This window comes from Pelobates fuscus, chromosome 4 (genome assembly GCF_036172605.1).
Source record: "Pelobates fuscus isolate aPelFus1 chromosome 4, aPelFus1.pri, whole genome shotgun sequence".
Lineage (NCBI taxonomy): Eukaryota > Metazoa > Chordata > Amphibia > Anura > Pelobatidae > Pelobates > Pelobates fuscus.
Genome location: NC_086320.1, coordinates 28,088,445 through 28,105,143, shown reverse-complemented (window position 1 = coordinate 28,105,143; position 16,699 = coordinate 28,088,445).

Below are 16,699 nucleotides of genomic sequence, written 5' to 3'. Positions count from 1 at the left end.
TGCCTGTCACTCTGCCACTGCCTTACCCATTCAACAATATTGGAATCCATGTGATTTTAGATGTTCAACAATCCAATCCTTTAACATGGTTTCCATTACTTTCCCCAATACTGAAGTAAGGCTTACTGGCTTAAAGCTGCCCGACTCCTCCCTACTACCTTTCTTGTGAATGGGCACAACATTCGCTAACTTACAATCTTTTCAGCCACTGTTAACAATGATTGGTTAAATAAATCAGTTAATGGTTTTGCTGGTACACTACTAAGCTCTTTTAATAACTTTGGGTGTATTCCATCAGGCCCCATTGACTTATTTGTCTTTACTTTTGACAGTTGAAAAAGAACCTCATCCTCTGTAAACTCACATGTAACAAATTACTAATTTGTCCTTTTTCCTAACTGAGGTCCCTTTCCTTAATTTTCATCTGTAAATACTAAACAAAATTTTAATTGAGGCAGTCAGCTAGACCTTTATCCACTTCTACATACATTTCGTATTTTGTTTTAATCTAACTAATTATTTTACTTTCCTTTTCTCATTTATGTTTCTAAAAAATGTTTTGTCCCCCTTTTTTTTTTTACTGACTGTGCTATTTTCTCTTCTGTTTGTGTGATTTGGAAGCTCATGTAACTTGCTTAGCCTCTTTCTGCCTAATCTTATAGATCTATCTTCCTCATTCTGTTTTTTTTTTATGATTACTAAAGGCTAACTTTTAGTTTTTTTACTATTTTGGCCACATATGCGGAGTACCACAGGGTTTTCTTAAATTTTTTGCACTTGAAAACCACCCAACAACACAAAACCACTTCAGATGTACATGTACATGTAAGTTATGCTCATGTACAAAACTGTTATGTTTGATAAGGGCATCCACTAATTTGTTGTAAAGTATTGTTAGTTGGCTATCAACTACTTTTGACTGGTGCATTGTTATTAACGGAACCTATAGTACTGACATTTTTTTTCAGGACAATACATTTACTGTTATTTCTATGACCTCTGTCCAACCCCATGCTGATGTCTTCTCTTCCAATATAATGCTTCTCATAGAGTACAATATACAATATAGATAAATTGTCGTAAAGGTATATAAAATAAAGCAGATAAAATTCTAATATGCAGCACCCTCTATAAACCTTGGTAATAAGGTACAAATAGTAAAAGACAAAATGTGCTGATGCGCAGAAATTGAACAAAAACACCTCAAGTGTTCATATTTATAATAAAGTGCTTTTTAAAGTGTATACAAAGTGGAACTGGTGTTATCCCACATTAGAAACATATATATAAAACACACATGTGCAAAAGCTCCATGTTGGAGCTGAAACGTTGATATTTTATATGGAATAAATAAAAGCTAAATTTTACTACTTCAACCAAGTCCCAGGAGTGCGATTGTTTCTACACCCATATATATATAAATATATTTGTAGTCGGGGACAAAAGCCGTATACATGATAAGTTAGATATATGAGCAAGTCGGTTGTGGTGTGCCGAAACCGACGTATCGGGTAGGCCTGTAATAAAAGAGGGCCCACCTGTAATAGTAATATGTATAAGGGGAGAGGTGGGAGGGATGAACCAGGCAGCATCAGCCCTGTGGTGTAGGGGGCCTGAGTTTAAATAGCCGGGTAACCCCTCCCACAACTTCAGGCTACGCCTTCCAATTTGTAGTCGGGGACAAAAGCCGTATACATGATAAGTTAGATATATGAGCAAGTCGGTTGTGGTGTGCCGAAACCGACGTATCGGGTAGGCCTGTAATAAAAGAGGGCAAAAAGTTGAATAAGATACCTTATTACACATCGTTACGTTGCAAGATTCATAACGGCTTTACCTACTCAACTCTAGCTCTGGTTGTGGTATGTATCTAGTATTATACTGTGGATTTCCAGCGTCCTAATGTTTATGGTGTGAGCAGGGACATTTTTCTGGAAGCAGCTGATGCTGCCCTGATTCTGGAGGAATGTCCCGAAAAGGCATTGGGGTTGAGTCCCCGCCTAGTTAAGAGGGTTCTGAGGTACATTATGAATTTAGCTGTAGTGAGTGGTTTGCCCTGCAGTTAAATAGGGGCATATTGAGATTTGGTCCTGTGAGTGATAACCTGTAAAGGTCTGACATTTTGACCGGCACCTTATTGCCCGTAGGATTGTCCCTACGTATTACATATGGCAAGAGGATGTGAACTGTTTGGTACTAGGATGGGCACTTAAGACATGGTGTAGCCAGCCAGGTAAGTTTTGTAGTGTTAAGAGAGATTTTATAAATTGTGTGGGCAAAAAGGAGAGGAGTGTCGCAATGGTGACTAGTGAACGAATATCGGTTTTATGGTAATCGGTGGTAAACTTGTTGTAAAGGTGAAATCTCTATTGTATGCTTGTGATGTATAATCAGAGAGGGCAGCTCAATCCAGAAATCTGCCAAATGCCATGAGGCGAGTTAGTGCAGTATTAAGCCATGGAATGTGGGTATAGCCAGCTGCTTTATTGTCAGAAAATCCCTTGACTGCCCCTATCCGATCATACCTCCCCAGGCCTTGTAGGCGGCCACTATGGGGCAGATTCCAAAGAAATGTTGACGAGGAATAGAAATTATTATTATTTTTTTTTTTTTTTTTTTTTTTTTTAAGAGTCTCAACTGGCCAGGCAACTCAGAACCAAAAGTCACCAAATTGGCTGTGAAATCAGTGTGTGCGGATGCATTGGTCCATGTAACTGGGAAATGATGAGAAATGGCGGGAATAACCTGGCCCCCAATCCAATGTGGTATGAACCTGAGCCATATGTGTAGGTCTGCTTACAACTAGTGCCAGAATGCAACTGTCGGTGGGAAGAAGACTCAGCGGTCGGGAAATAAATGTGCAGAATAATTCTCATGGCAAACCTCAATGTGCCCAGTAGGACTGTAGATCCATTCTCCCCCCACCCTCCCCGCTTGTTCTTCAGAAGGAAAGGTTCCCAGGACTCCGATGCGCTGTACCTTCTCTGTAGGTGGACATGTTCTGTAGCTTATTAGTGTCAAGATGAATGCCTAAGAAGGTCAGTTTGTGAAAGTGGAACCCATAGTGAGGAAAAGTCCCATCGTCTTGTGAATACTAACCAGAGCGGAGTGAAGGCGTTCTATCGTGAGGAAGTTATCTAAGATAGCCGGTGACTGCAGGACATTCGCTAATATTGAGTGTTAGTCAACATAGTGTGTAAGCAAATAAGATAAACAGCTTGGGGTTACTCTTTGCTCTAAAAGTTACACGTGTGGGAAATTCATGACAATCCCTCCATAAAATGCCATGAACATGCCCTTGGGATGGCTGAATAGGTAGAAGCTTGGAGGCATAGGAAATGTCTGTCTTGCCCACCCAAGCTCTGGTCAACCCCTTTGGCATAGTGCTAGGAGAATTCCTTAGAGGAAATCAATGAGTTGAGGCTAGGGGTGGGTAATTAATATGGTTGAATACCTTCTTAAGCAACGTGATTGTGTTGCGGGGTCTATTAATGCAGACAGAAGGTTCTGACACTCGTGAATACTAGACAGGAGTGTGACCAGACCTGTGTGGAACTGGTGTGTGGAAACCTTGATGTAGAAGTCGACTGAGTGACAGAAAGGCTGTGCTTAGAGGTAAAACTCCAGGTTGTCGATGCAAACCTTCTCTATGGTGAGGAGAAGTAGAGCCACTTACATCACAAAAGTCTGAAGGCTAGGATGAATTCTGGGATAGTGAGTTTCTGATTGAGTCTGGGATTCTGGTGTATAGAACGACGTACAGATCATCGTAGTAGTAAGACTTGTACTCTAAGACATCGTGGGAGGCAATCAGTAAGGAGACTAAATTAACCTTTCCAGATGTCTTTGCGTATGGTCAGGGACACAAAGTATGAGGGAGTAATAATGTAAACCGATGTGCTAAGGGAGGGATTTGAAAGGATAACATAACCATGAGAGGGATTTGGGAGTCCTGTGGCTGGGATGTGCATCAGTGCCTGTGGAGATTCCAGTCTCTGTAGTCCATCGTTGATGTTATGTATGGAGGCAAGTAGAGTGGATATCAACGGTTTGACTTCATGTGATTTGGACTAGTGGGCAGGGGCCACTGAAAGGTGTGGCAAGAACGTTGGCCTCTTGGGGACTGTAAAAAGAGTCAATATAAGAGGCCATGCTGGGTGAGGCCCTAACTCGTAACCTGGAGAGGTTGATGTGAGGCGTTAGCTATGTGTTGGGCCGAGGGGCGTGTACCTCCATATGCGGATGAAGATGGGTGTTGGCCTCACGGAACTGATAATGATGAGGCTAGTTACTGGCATAGCTGGGTACCAGGCCGATAGCTGACATAGCGGATCCGAGAATGGGACGGGTAATGGGTAGTAGCGAGGTGGGTAAACATACCTTGCTTGGGGTAGAATGTGGGTTCCTTGCCAGAGGAATGAGATATTGGAGAACCTAAAGGGAAATGATGGTGGGAGGCAAGTTGGAACTGGAATTGGGCTTGACTTACTGTGAACGAAATACGCCTGTATAATCGGGGTGGTTGTTCTTGAGGCTGGTCTATGAATAGGTAACCTGAGGACATAGTTGTTAGAATCCTGACCCTACGATGGTGGGTACAAGATTCATAGGACATAAATCAAATATCCCTATAAGTGAGTAGGGTGAGGATCCTAGGCCATTACCAGAGACCATGGGGAGTGTTTAACCAATACTGCGACAATAATGGGGGATAGGCAGAGTCATGAGTGACCGCTAATTGGTCCTGTGACTTCTTTAGCTAAAATACATATAGGGGGATATGGAATACCAAGCTATGATGGCAGTTTTGAGCTATCCCGGTAGGACTTAGAATATTTAATTATGGTCGTGCCAGCATGGGAAGGAGGGTGTATGTGTGGGGAATTAAGGATCCCCAGGCGTGGGCCTGTGTACGGCCTGGCAAAGGAATTGCGTGCCAGCGTTGGCTGATGTAACATAGAACAGTTAGAGTGGAGTTGCTGTAGGTTTAGTGATACAAGGGTCGGTTAGGATGATGAACTTGCTTGAGTAGAATATAGCAGCAATGAGTAAATAACCTTTAGTGCATAATACGTGATTATTTTGACGTAGAGTCAGGGGGAACATATGATGGTATGGTAAAGCCTGGTACACTAGGGTTTGTCCCAGGGAACATGACGATACATATGAACATAGGAGTGTGGCGTGTTACAAAAAAGGTTTAGCGAATAGGTGATCGTCCTCCAAATAAGTAATATACCTATCCTGGGAGCTAGTATACAGATTGGCCATAACACATGGTAACAAATGTGAACGTGATGACTGCCTCAGAACAGTACCAGGTCCATAAGTGATAGAATAAGACATATGCGATATATGATGGTAATGCTATATATGTAGTGAATATTAAATGCTTACCAGAGCTGAATTAGTAATGGGAAACTGACAATATCCATGCACAATCGTAAATAATAACAAGAAACATAGCAAATATAACAGAACTACAGGGGGCATGTAAGGATAACTAGTAGCAGGCTAAAGAACCTGGACATTTCATGTATCAGGGAACAGTGTAAAACTAACGAATTGGTACTATGATTGTGGTGGCCGTTGATGGAAGCATGGAATGGAAGATGGAAGCATGTAATTGAGATAGACTGGAGACTAGTTCGGTAGAAATTTGACGAAAAGAAACTAGCGAATAGGAATGGAACAAAGAGCAGGCAGGAGTAGGTGAACTGACTTAAGTCCTGAACGGGAAAAAGTCCAGAATAGACGGTATGTAAAAACGTAAACGTGTGAACAATTGTGTGTTCATGGATTTGGCCCGTACAGGCAGACTCACGGTTCGTGGATTTGACTGGTACAGGAAACAAACGAGAGGTCAGCTATGTGGCTGGAAAGTACCCAGACTTGGTGGACACGGAGGTTTGGTCCAGGAAAAGGCCCGATAAGCCGGTAAGGGGTCTCATAGCGCCAGCGGGAACGAACAGCCAGTTCTGGAGAGGAGGTGAGTAGTCTCTGACTGCGTGTGGCTGGAACAGCGTGATGGGAGTTGTTGGAGCAGGGAAAACTTGGTCCGATCAGCGTGGGAGTCAATGACCGCATGTGGCTGGAACAGCGTGATGGGAGTTGTTGGAGCTGGGAGAACTTGGTCCGATCGGCGTGGGAGTCTGACCGCATGTGGCTGGAACAGCATGATGGGAATTGTTGGAGCTGGGAGAACTTGGTCCGATCGGCGTGGGAGTCTGACCGCATGTGGCTGGAACAGCGTGATGGGAGTTGTTGGAGCAGGGAGAACTTGTCCAATCAGCTTGGGAGACGTTGACCGTATGTGGCTGGAACAGCGTGATGGGAGTTGTTGGACCAGGGAGAACTTGGTCCAATCATCGTGGGAGTCTCTTACTGCATGTGGCTGGAACAGCATGATGGGAGTTGTTGGAGCAGAGAGAACTTGGTCTGATCGTCCTGGGAGTCTCTGACCGCATGCGGCTGGAACAGCGTGATGGGAGTTGTTGGAGCAGGGAGAACTTGGACCAATCAGCGTGGGAGTCTCTGACCGCATGTGGTTGGAACAGCAGGATGGGAGTTGTTGGAGCAGGGAAAAACTTGGTCCGATCGGCATGGGAGCCACAGTAGGCCCAGACCAGCTTGTTTGGAGTTTTAGGCAGTCTGTGTTGATGACCTTTGAACCGGAAGTAGTCATGAACCAGGCAGCATCAGCCCTGTGGTGTAGGGGGCCTGAGTTTAAATAGCCGGGTAACCCCTCCCACAACTTCAGGCTACGCCTTCCAATATATTAATAGCCTGCTCATTTGTGAAAGCCCCAGGAGGAGGGGCGAAACGCATCACAGGACCACGGGACCAGGAACACGGAAGTGATTTCAGCTTGTACACCGGCAAGAATATCTACAAAAAGAGGGAGGAAGACGGCGGTTACTGCTTCACTGCACTTCACTCCCTACGGTTTGGTGAGCAGACGGTGGACTTTGCATTTACTTTGCTGCTAAAGCTTTTTATAAACATATCAATAAAAGGTTTTTTTTACCTGATACCCGGGTCACCAGAGAATCTATTGGATCCCACGTACTCTAGGGATTGATCCTCCCTAGGCGATATAGCTTTGAGTGGGGCTTATACCACTCCTAATTTGTGAGTTTTATTCTTTCAGAGGGCTTTAACGGACACTATAGTCACCCAGACAACTTCAGCTCAATGAAGTGGTCTGGGTGCAATGTCCCTCAGGTTTTAACCCTTCAGATGCAAACATAGCAGTTTCAGAGAAACTGCTATGTTTACATTTGGGGTTAAGCCAGCCCCTAGTGGCTGTCTTCTGGACAGCCACTCGAGGCGCATCTGCGACGCTGGAGGCATATTATGCCTCCATCGCGCAAAGCGTCCATCGGAAAGCATTGAGAAATGCTTTCCTATGGACACTTTGAATGAGCGCGCGACACTTGCTACGCATCCGCATTCGGCTCCGCTGACATTGGACGGGGGAGCTGACGTCGGCGGGGGAGGAGAGGTCAACAGCGCCCAGGGAGCCCAGCCCTGGATTAAGGTAAGATGCTGAAGGGGTTTTAACCCCTTCAGCGCCACGGGAGGGGGTCCTGAGGGTAGGGGCACCCTCAGGGCACTACAGTGTCAGGAAAACCGCTGTGCTTTCCTGACACTATAGTGATTCTTTAAAGTCTTTTTTTTGTGATTTTAATAACTTTATTGCACTAGGAGTGCTTATTTTGTTCCCCTCTTGTCTCCCACTTACAGAAAGCATTAGAATGCACATGCACATGTGTGTGTTTTTTTTTTTTATATATGTTTCTAATGTGGGAAAACACCAGTTCCACTTTGTATACACTTTAAAAAGCACTTTACAATACATATGAACACTTAAGGTGTTTTTTGTTACATTTCTGCGCGCCAGCCCTTTTTGTCCTTCTCATAGAGGAGCATTGGGGATTTGAAGTGTATGTGCATCTGTGGCAGACGATCTTGGAAATGCCTCAGAGCCATATGACAAGAGCTGTACATGATCAGGCCCATGTACAGCAATGCTATGAATGTTGATACACAGTAAAGTAGGAAATGAATAAAGTAATAGTTAAACGCTTGCTAACTGGTTATTAATTGCCGCAGTATGGGAGTAACTCTTGCATATCTCTATTGTGTACAAGCTGCATCATCTGTCATATATAAGCACTGTTAACCTGAGAGGGGGGTTCTCAGCCTTTTTTGCAGAGATGAGTCTGTGGTGATGAGACAGTAGCCGGCTATGAATAAACTGTTGATTTGTTTCCCTACGATCTGTGTCTGGAGTAATTCTGTGTAACCACGAACACCTGCAACACAACAAGCACTGCGCTCATCCATTTAAATGCTTTTCATAGGGAAGCATTGAATATAAAACTCTCTTATGATCAGCATCTGATGACGTTTGACTTTGAACATCACATAACTGAGTCAAACAACATCTGAAAGTGTCAATAAGATTGCAGCTCATCAGCAGTCGTTCACCCCTAGCTAATTACCAACAATAGATTGCCATTGAGCTCTAGATATGAAACAGAAACATGCTAAATTCAATTTGGCATTCCTGAAAGTAGTAAGTCAATACAGAAAAAAATCAATGTATTAATTGTGGCTTTCTGTGTGTCTAAGTAGACTTTTAGCAGCTAGCCTTTTTCCAAAGCTTAGGATCTAAACACAGCCATGAGATGCCAGGGCTCATTTTTAAGTTTTATTGATGTTCTGTTTTCCTTGGTATCAATTCTCCACATTCTCCACAATAACTAATTCTTAGGATGACATATTTCTGACAGCCTTTTTGTTTTGCTTTGGAGAGAAATATAAATCTTTGAAACATTTTATGCAGTTGCCATACATTTTCTATACCTTTATGTAACATGCACATAAATATTGTAACACTTGTTACTTTAGACTCTAATAAAACAAAGTTTGTGTTTTTTTTTTTTTTTTTTTAATATATTTAACCCTTTGGACGTTGCAGGAAAAATAGTTATTTTTCAAATATTTGTATTAGACAAGTTTCTTTTTTAAATTTATGAAAAATGTATCGAGGGTGCTTTAAACAGATATAATACAGTCACATGATATTATAATAAAAAGAGTATGTAAAAGATTAGACGTGTTAGACAATGATGCATTTCGGCATTATAAAATCTTAAGCGCATACAATATTAGCTTGAAATAGTAGAATCAGGTGTAATAAAATGATGTCTGTATTAATGAGGACAGTAGAAGGGTAAAATGATGGAGGATAGAAGCCTTGCTGTAATTCTTTTGGATAAGCGCAAAAACTTTTTAAATGATTTATCTGAAGAAGTCACCATTAAAGTCCATTGGAATTTTTGTAAATAAATAATTTGAAACGTTTTTCTAACAGATTTCCAAAATAATTAAATATAGGCCTTAATTAGAAAATTACGATTGATGAGTTGGGACAGATAAAGGGAGTGATTTATGAGAAATCAAGGAAACCAGCTTTTGTAAATAGGTGTATTTTCAGCAGTTTTTGAGATGACTGATTTGATGTAAGGAGAATGTTGCACGTAGTGTTCAAGTAACATGGGGCTGGAAGTGAGATTAGCAAAAGCAGAAAAGGTGTGTGTGGAGGGGGATGCAAACATTGTGTATGTCATAGACTGAATGTGATGGCTAGTTATATAGTTGGATATATGGATACATATGGAAGAGCAAGGTTGCATAGAGATTGGTATACAAAGGTAAAGACTATGAAAATAGCATTTTATAAGCCAGTGGAGTGGAACAGACGTAACCATATTGAGGAATACTGAATAGACTAGAGAAAGTTTGAATTTAATTGACGTCGTTTCATGGAGTGTTGAGGGTTGAGGAGGGTCCTCCTTAGCATATTCCAAATGGACACTTCTAGAATCTTCAGAATATCATATACATTAACTAAATAAAGGAAAATAATCCATCCAATTTCAGATAGACAGGAGTTAAAGGGAACGTTGTATATTTTTATGATATGTAAAAAAAATTAGAAAGGTTTTAGATATTTAGTTGTGTCCCTTCTCTCTCAGGAACATATATTGGTCCCCAGTCCCAGAACTCTCCTCATTTTCTTCCTCACCTCATAAATCATCTATTTCTAGAACAAGCTGTCTCTGCATTGGGAAGATCAGTCGTGTATGCAATGTCATCCTCAGATCCTAGAAGATTAATTTTTTTACCAAGAGGAGAAAAGAAATGCAAATGAAAATGTGGAACTGGCTCATCTAGATGTATCTTTGTGTTGCCATCCAACAACTGCACATTTCACTTTATTAGTTGCTTGTTTTTGCTCTGGTGGACACGTAGACCCATTATTGTGCACAGTGCTGGCAGTTTTGGAATTAACAGTCCCAAATTTACTGCACTCAACAATTCCTTGTGAGCAGAGTAAGAAACATTTTATAGCACACATTCTACAAGGGATATTTGCAATTTCAAGCAAATTATACTGAAACATTTAAAACTGAAATGAGAAGAGAGGTATTGTAAAATCACCCTATCAATACTTCTGCAGCAGGTTAACAAAGACATAGAGAAATAGATCTATTTTTCTACTTGGTTTAAAATAAATTGATTGGAAAAGAGAAGGTTAGTGAAAGGTGGATCTCCAGTCAAATGATAAAACCAATAGCCAGAATGCCTTTGTGCATGCGTGTTGGTGAATTTTAATATTCCATCTATTATTTCGAAGCTATATACCTCAATATCAGTGTGTGTCGACAGCATGCTGCATTCACATTAACAATAGGATTGCCTGCCAACATTTTCCGCGTGAGACTCAAAATGGGATTTTGAAGGTTTTCAGAAATAAAAAAAAACATTCTTATTGTCACCAGGAGGAAATAAATCTCTGATTACTCCAATAGCCCCAGGCAAATCTGCTGGCTTTAGGAAGATCAAGTGCATGGGAGGGTGGCTTGCTGTAGCCAAGATTTGACAAATAATTCTTACACAGCAAAAAGAAAAAATATAGATTTTCTTCATACTGTACTTCATAAGAAAGCTCTGCTGTAATATAAAGAGCTGGGTATGTTAGGTTCCATTTTATGTTAATACAGCCTGGTTATTATTTCATATATATATATATATAAATATTCATGGAATAGTGAGTCATTGTCAGGTTAAAAAAAAAAACTATTGTCGAACTATTGGATATTTGCTTTACAGCTGTTTCAGCCTAAATGTTGCCAAAAGTCAGTTGTTAAATCACCAAAAAATGATTAGACACGATCTTTAGTCATAACTGAAGGTCAAATATGTGAGTCAAGTCCTAGCAGGGGAAATTAGTACATTAAGGTGTTGGCAGACACACAATTCATATTTACACATAGTGCATATTTACAAAAATGTTTTCATTTACCAGCTCATCTAATCTGGATTATTTGCCTTAGCTGCTATTATTTTCCTTCAAATTCTTTATTCTTCTTAAAACAACATAACACTACAATTACATTGATAATGGAAGTGTAAATGGAGGAGGGGCTATTCTTTGAGTGCCATGGACAGCTGTGGTCTTGGTCAAATTGTTTCTAAATAGTCCAGAGGACGATGTTCACAGATTATGGCCAACATAACCCAAAACCAAGCAGCAGTGACTATGTCAGAGATCATCTATAAGTTCTTTCCTCTGCAAAAGTAAATTACTTCAACACCCTCATAAACACTCTGTCCCATCAACCCAAACACCTGTTTCACACTTTTGATGCTCTTCTCCGCCCTGTGTCTCCCCCTCCTTCCACCACCTTGCCCGCTATAAACTTTGCATCTCATTTCACTGAGAAGATCTCTACAATCAGGAAAGAGATCTCTAATCTCTCTCCTACCCGTATCAATACATCACCCAACCCCACTCCCCCTGCCATCCTATGCTCATTTGCACCTGCTACAGCACAAGAGGTTTCTGCTCTGCTCCTGTCCTCCCGCCCCACCACCTGCTCCCTCGATCCTATCCCCTTGCATCTCATCCGCACTTTTTTCTCCCTCTCTTGCTCTTCCTCTCGCTAACATTTTCAATCTCTCCCTTTCCTCTGGCACATTTCCCTCACCCTTCAAACATGCAGCCGTAACCCCGATTCTGAAAAAGCCCAACCTTGATCCGAACTCCCCATCCAACTACTGCCCTATCTCGCTCCTGCCATTTGCCTCCAAGATCCTCGAGAGAGTTGTGTATGCCAGATTGACAGACTTTCTCGAATCCAACTCTCTGCTTGATCCCCTTCAGTCTGGGTTCTGCGCTGGTCACTCTGTCAAAACTGCTGTGACTAAAGTATCCAACGATTTAATTGCTGCTAAATCTCACGGCCATACTCTATCCTAATCCTCCTTGATCTTTCTGCCGCCTTTGACACTGTTGATCATCAACAGCTTCTTCACATTCTCCGTAACTTTGGTCTACCGGACCTGGTGCTCCTCCTACCTCTTCCAGCGCTCTTTCAGTGTTTCTTTCTCTGGCTCTGCCTCTTCTCCCCAACCCCTCTCTGTCAGTGTCCCCCAAGGTTCTGTCCTCGGCCCCCTACTGTTCTATATCTATACTGCCTCCCTTGGTAAACTTATCAGCTCCTTTGGCTTCCAATATCATTTATATGTAGATTACACGCAAATCTACCTGTCCTCCCCTGATCTCTCTCCGCCCACCTTGACTCGTGTTTCTGACTGCCTCTCTGCTATTTCCAACTGGATGGCTGCTCACTTCCTTAAACTCAACCTGTCCAAAACAGACCTTCTAGTTTTTCCTCCCTCAAGTGCTGCTACTCCTGTGTCTGTCTCCATCCAAGTCAATGGCGCTAATCAGAGGTGGCTCTAGACTTTTTGAGGCCTTAGGCGAAAACCACATATGAGGCCCCCCACGCGCGATAAAAAACATAAGCAGGCGATATTCAAATTAACTGTATAAATTGCATATTTTAAGGCAAACATTAATAAACCTCATAATCTCAGTATTCACAAATTTATTTTTGTTATTAAATTATTCTACAAAATATCAATACACAAACATTGGGTATAGATAAAAGGTTTGTGGCTGACTACTCAGTTATTCTTGTTGGTGTCTCCTAAAACTGAAATAAAGTTGTCAACAGTGTATTAAAATAACACTATAGTGGCAGGAACACAAATGTGTATTCCTGACCCTATTGTGTTAAACTATTTAGCTCCCCCCCCTCAATGTAGTAAAAACTTACCTTATTTCTAGAGCTGCACAAGTCCGCCAGTGCTGGATCTGCCCAATTGGCTAACATAATCTAAACTGATGATCTCAGTCAATCACAATGCTTTCCCATAGGAAAGCATAGGATTGGCTGAGATCTTCAATTTTGATGTCAGCCAAGGAGTCAAGTCAGGGGCGGCTGCCATGGTTAATTTTCTTAATCATAAAAACAAAACCTTTCTTACCTGAGAGAGATGAAATGAGAGGGACCTCACGATTTGGTGTCCAGTGTCCATGCAGCCCTGAGCAGCTTGAAAAGGAGACTGAGAGACGGCTCACTTGTCCACAGTCTAAAGACAGCTACCTTTGCCCTTTACAGGCTTCTTCCTGCAAAATAATAAAAAATGATTTTTGAAAAAAGAGACACAACTTGAGCAGTTTAAAAAAAAATCTCTAAAAACAAAATACAAATTGAATATATATATATATATATATATATATATATATATATATATATATATATAGATAGATAGATAGATAGATAGATAGATAGATTTTTCTTAACCCAAATTAATACTTTGGTTTAACCTTCTGATTGGGGCACCAATGATAGGCTAAGAATATCATCTGAAAGCTCAGCCTAGAAGTAGTTCCCCATTCACAAAAACAGAAAAAATACGTATGGCATGTTTCCCACTTTGTGATTGGCTGAGCCAGCCAGCGGCTTCCTGATTCAACCATTATACTACATTGGAAGTAGTGAGATAAAAAGGTTTCTTACCTGAGAGAGATGAAATGAGAGGGATTTGGTGTCCAGTGTCCATGCAGCCCTGATCAGCTTGAAAAGGAGAAAGAGACGGCACAGTCTCAAGACAGCTGCCTTTGCCTTTTACAGGCTTCTTCCTGCAAAATAATAAAATATGTTTTTGAAAATGTTTTTTTCTTAATACGATTATATTATTATTATTATTATTATTGCCATTTATATGGCGCCAACATATTCCGTAGCGCTTTACAATATTTTGAGAGGGGGGGATGTAACAATAAATAGGACAATTACAAGAAAACTTACAGGTACAATAGGTTGAAGAGGACCCTGCTCAAACGAACTTACAGACTATAGGAGGTGGGGTATTAGAAACATTAGGACAGGAAATATCAAGTAGGAGTGAAGCAGAGCTGGAGGAGAGAGCAAAGCACTATCCCATAGGAGAGAGCAAGAGACAGGTATGTAAGGGAGAGATTACTCTGGGAGGCCATAAGCTTTCCTGAAGAGATGGGTTTTAAGGCCCTTTTTAAATTATTGAAGACTAGGGGAGAGTCTGATGGCAGTAGGCAAGCTATTCCATAGGAGAGAAGCCGCCCGCGAGAGGTCCTGCAAGCGTGAGATGGCCGTACGGGTGCGAGCAGTGGTCAGGAGGTGGTCACGGGCAGAGCGGAGGGTACGAGGAGGGGCATATCTATGGATCAGTGAAGAGATATAAGAGGGGATGGAATTGTTCAGTGCTTTAAATGTATGGGTTAGCACTATGAATTGACTCCTGTAGGATACAGGAAGCCAATGTAAGGAATGGCAGAGGGGCGAGGTGTGAGAGGACCGACTAGAGAGGAAAATCAGTCTAGCTGCAGCATTCATTACAGACTGTAGCGGGGCAATACGGCTTTTGGGGAGACCAATCAGGAGAGGGTTACAGTAGTCCATGCGGGAAATTACTAGAGCATGGACAAGCTCCTTGGTAGCATCTTGCGTAAGAAAGGAATACTATAGTAATACTATAGAAATACTATAGTAATACTATACTGTAATTATAACATATTATCATAATAGTATTGTTAATAGTAACATATTAACAATATATTAATGATTATAATAATTAATATAATTATAATATATTATAATTACTATAATTATAGTAAATAATATAATATTATAATATTCATAATATTTAATATTGTTATGTAATATTGTATATGATATATACCACCATTATTCTGTGGAAAGATGGGGGGTACTGCTCTCCTGCTTTTTTCTCTCTTTTGCTCTGCTCTCCTTCCATTTACTTTCTTTTCATGGGCTCTCCTTCCCCCTTTATTTTCATGGGCTCTCCTTCCCCCTTTATTTTTTGGGCTCTCCTTCCCCCTTTATTTTCATGTGCTCTCCTTTCCCCTTTATTTCCATCTGCTCTCCTTTCCCCTTTATTTCCATCTGCTCTCCTTCCACTTCCCTTTATTTCCATTTCCTCTCCTTCCCCTTCCGTTTATTTCCATTTCCTCTCCTTCCCTTTATTTCCATTTCCTCTCCGTCCCCTTGCCTTTATTTCCATCTCCTCTCCGTCCCCTTCCCTTTATTTCCATCTCCTCTCCTTCCCTTTATTTCCATCTCCTCTCCTTCCCCTTCCCTTTATTTCCATCTCCTCTCCTCTCCTTCCCCTTCCCTTTATTTCCATCTCCTCTCCTTTCCCCTCCCTTTATTTCCATCTCCTTTCCTCCCCCTCCCTTTATTTCCATCTCCTTTCCTACCCCCTCCCTTTATTTCCATCTCCTCTCCTTCCCTTTATTTCCATCTCCTCTCCTTCCCTTTATTTCCATCTCCTCTCCTTCCCTTTATTTCCATCTCCTCTCCTTCCCTTTATTTCCATCTCCTCTCCTTCCATTTATTTCCATCTCCTCTCCTTCCCCTTCCCTTTATTTCCATCTCCTCTCCGTCCCCTTCCCTTTATTTCCATCTCCTCTCCTTCCCTTTATTTCCATCTCCTCTCCTTCCCCTTCCCTTTATTTCCATCTCCTCTCCTCTCCTTCCCCTTCCCTTTATTTCCATCTCCTCTCCTTTCCCCTCCCTTTATTTCCATCTCCTTTCCTCCCCCTCCCTTTATTTCCATCCCCTTTCCTCCCCCCTCCCTTTATTTCCATCTCCTCTCCTTCCCTTTATTTCCATCCCATCTCCTTCCCTTTATTTCCATCTCCTCTCCTTCCATTTATTTCCATCTCCTCTCCTTCCCCTTCCATTTATTTCCATCTCCTCTCCTTCCCCTTACCTTTATTTCCATCTCCTCTCCTTTCCCCTCCCTTTATTTCCATCTCCTATCCTTCCCTTTATTTCCACCCCTCTCCTTCCCCTTCCCTTTATTCCCATCTCCTCTCCTTCCCCTTCCCTTTATTTCCATCTCCTCTCCTTCCCCCTCCCTTTATTTCCATCTCCTCTCCTTCCCCCTCCCTTTATTTCCATCTCCTCTCCTTACCCCTCCCTTTATTTCCATCGACGGGCGGCGTCGCGGCAATGCTGATGCGGCCGCCGGCCAGCATGAAATAATTAATAAGCATTTATTTTTACCAGTAAAGCACTGCAGCATCTCTCTAATTACATGGTTTAGGCTGCCGCGAGGCCCCTTTTAGCGCGAGGCCTTAGGCGGACGCCTAAACCGCCTAATTAGAGAGACGCCTCTGGCGCTAATATCACCTCTACCTCAAGGCTCGCTGCCTAGGGGTTCTTTTTGATTCTGACCTCTCTTTTACTCATCATGTCCAATCGATAGTCAA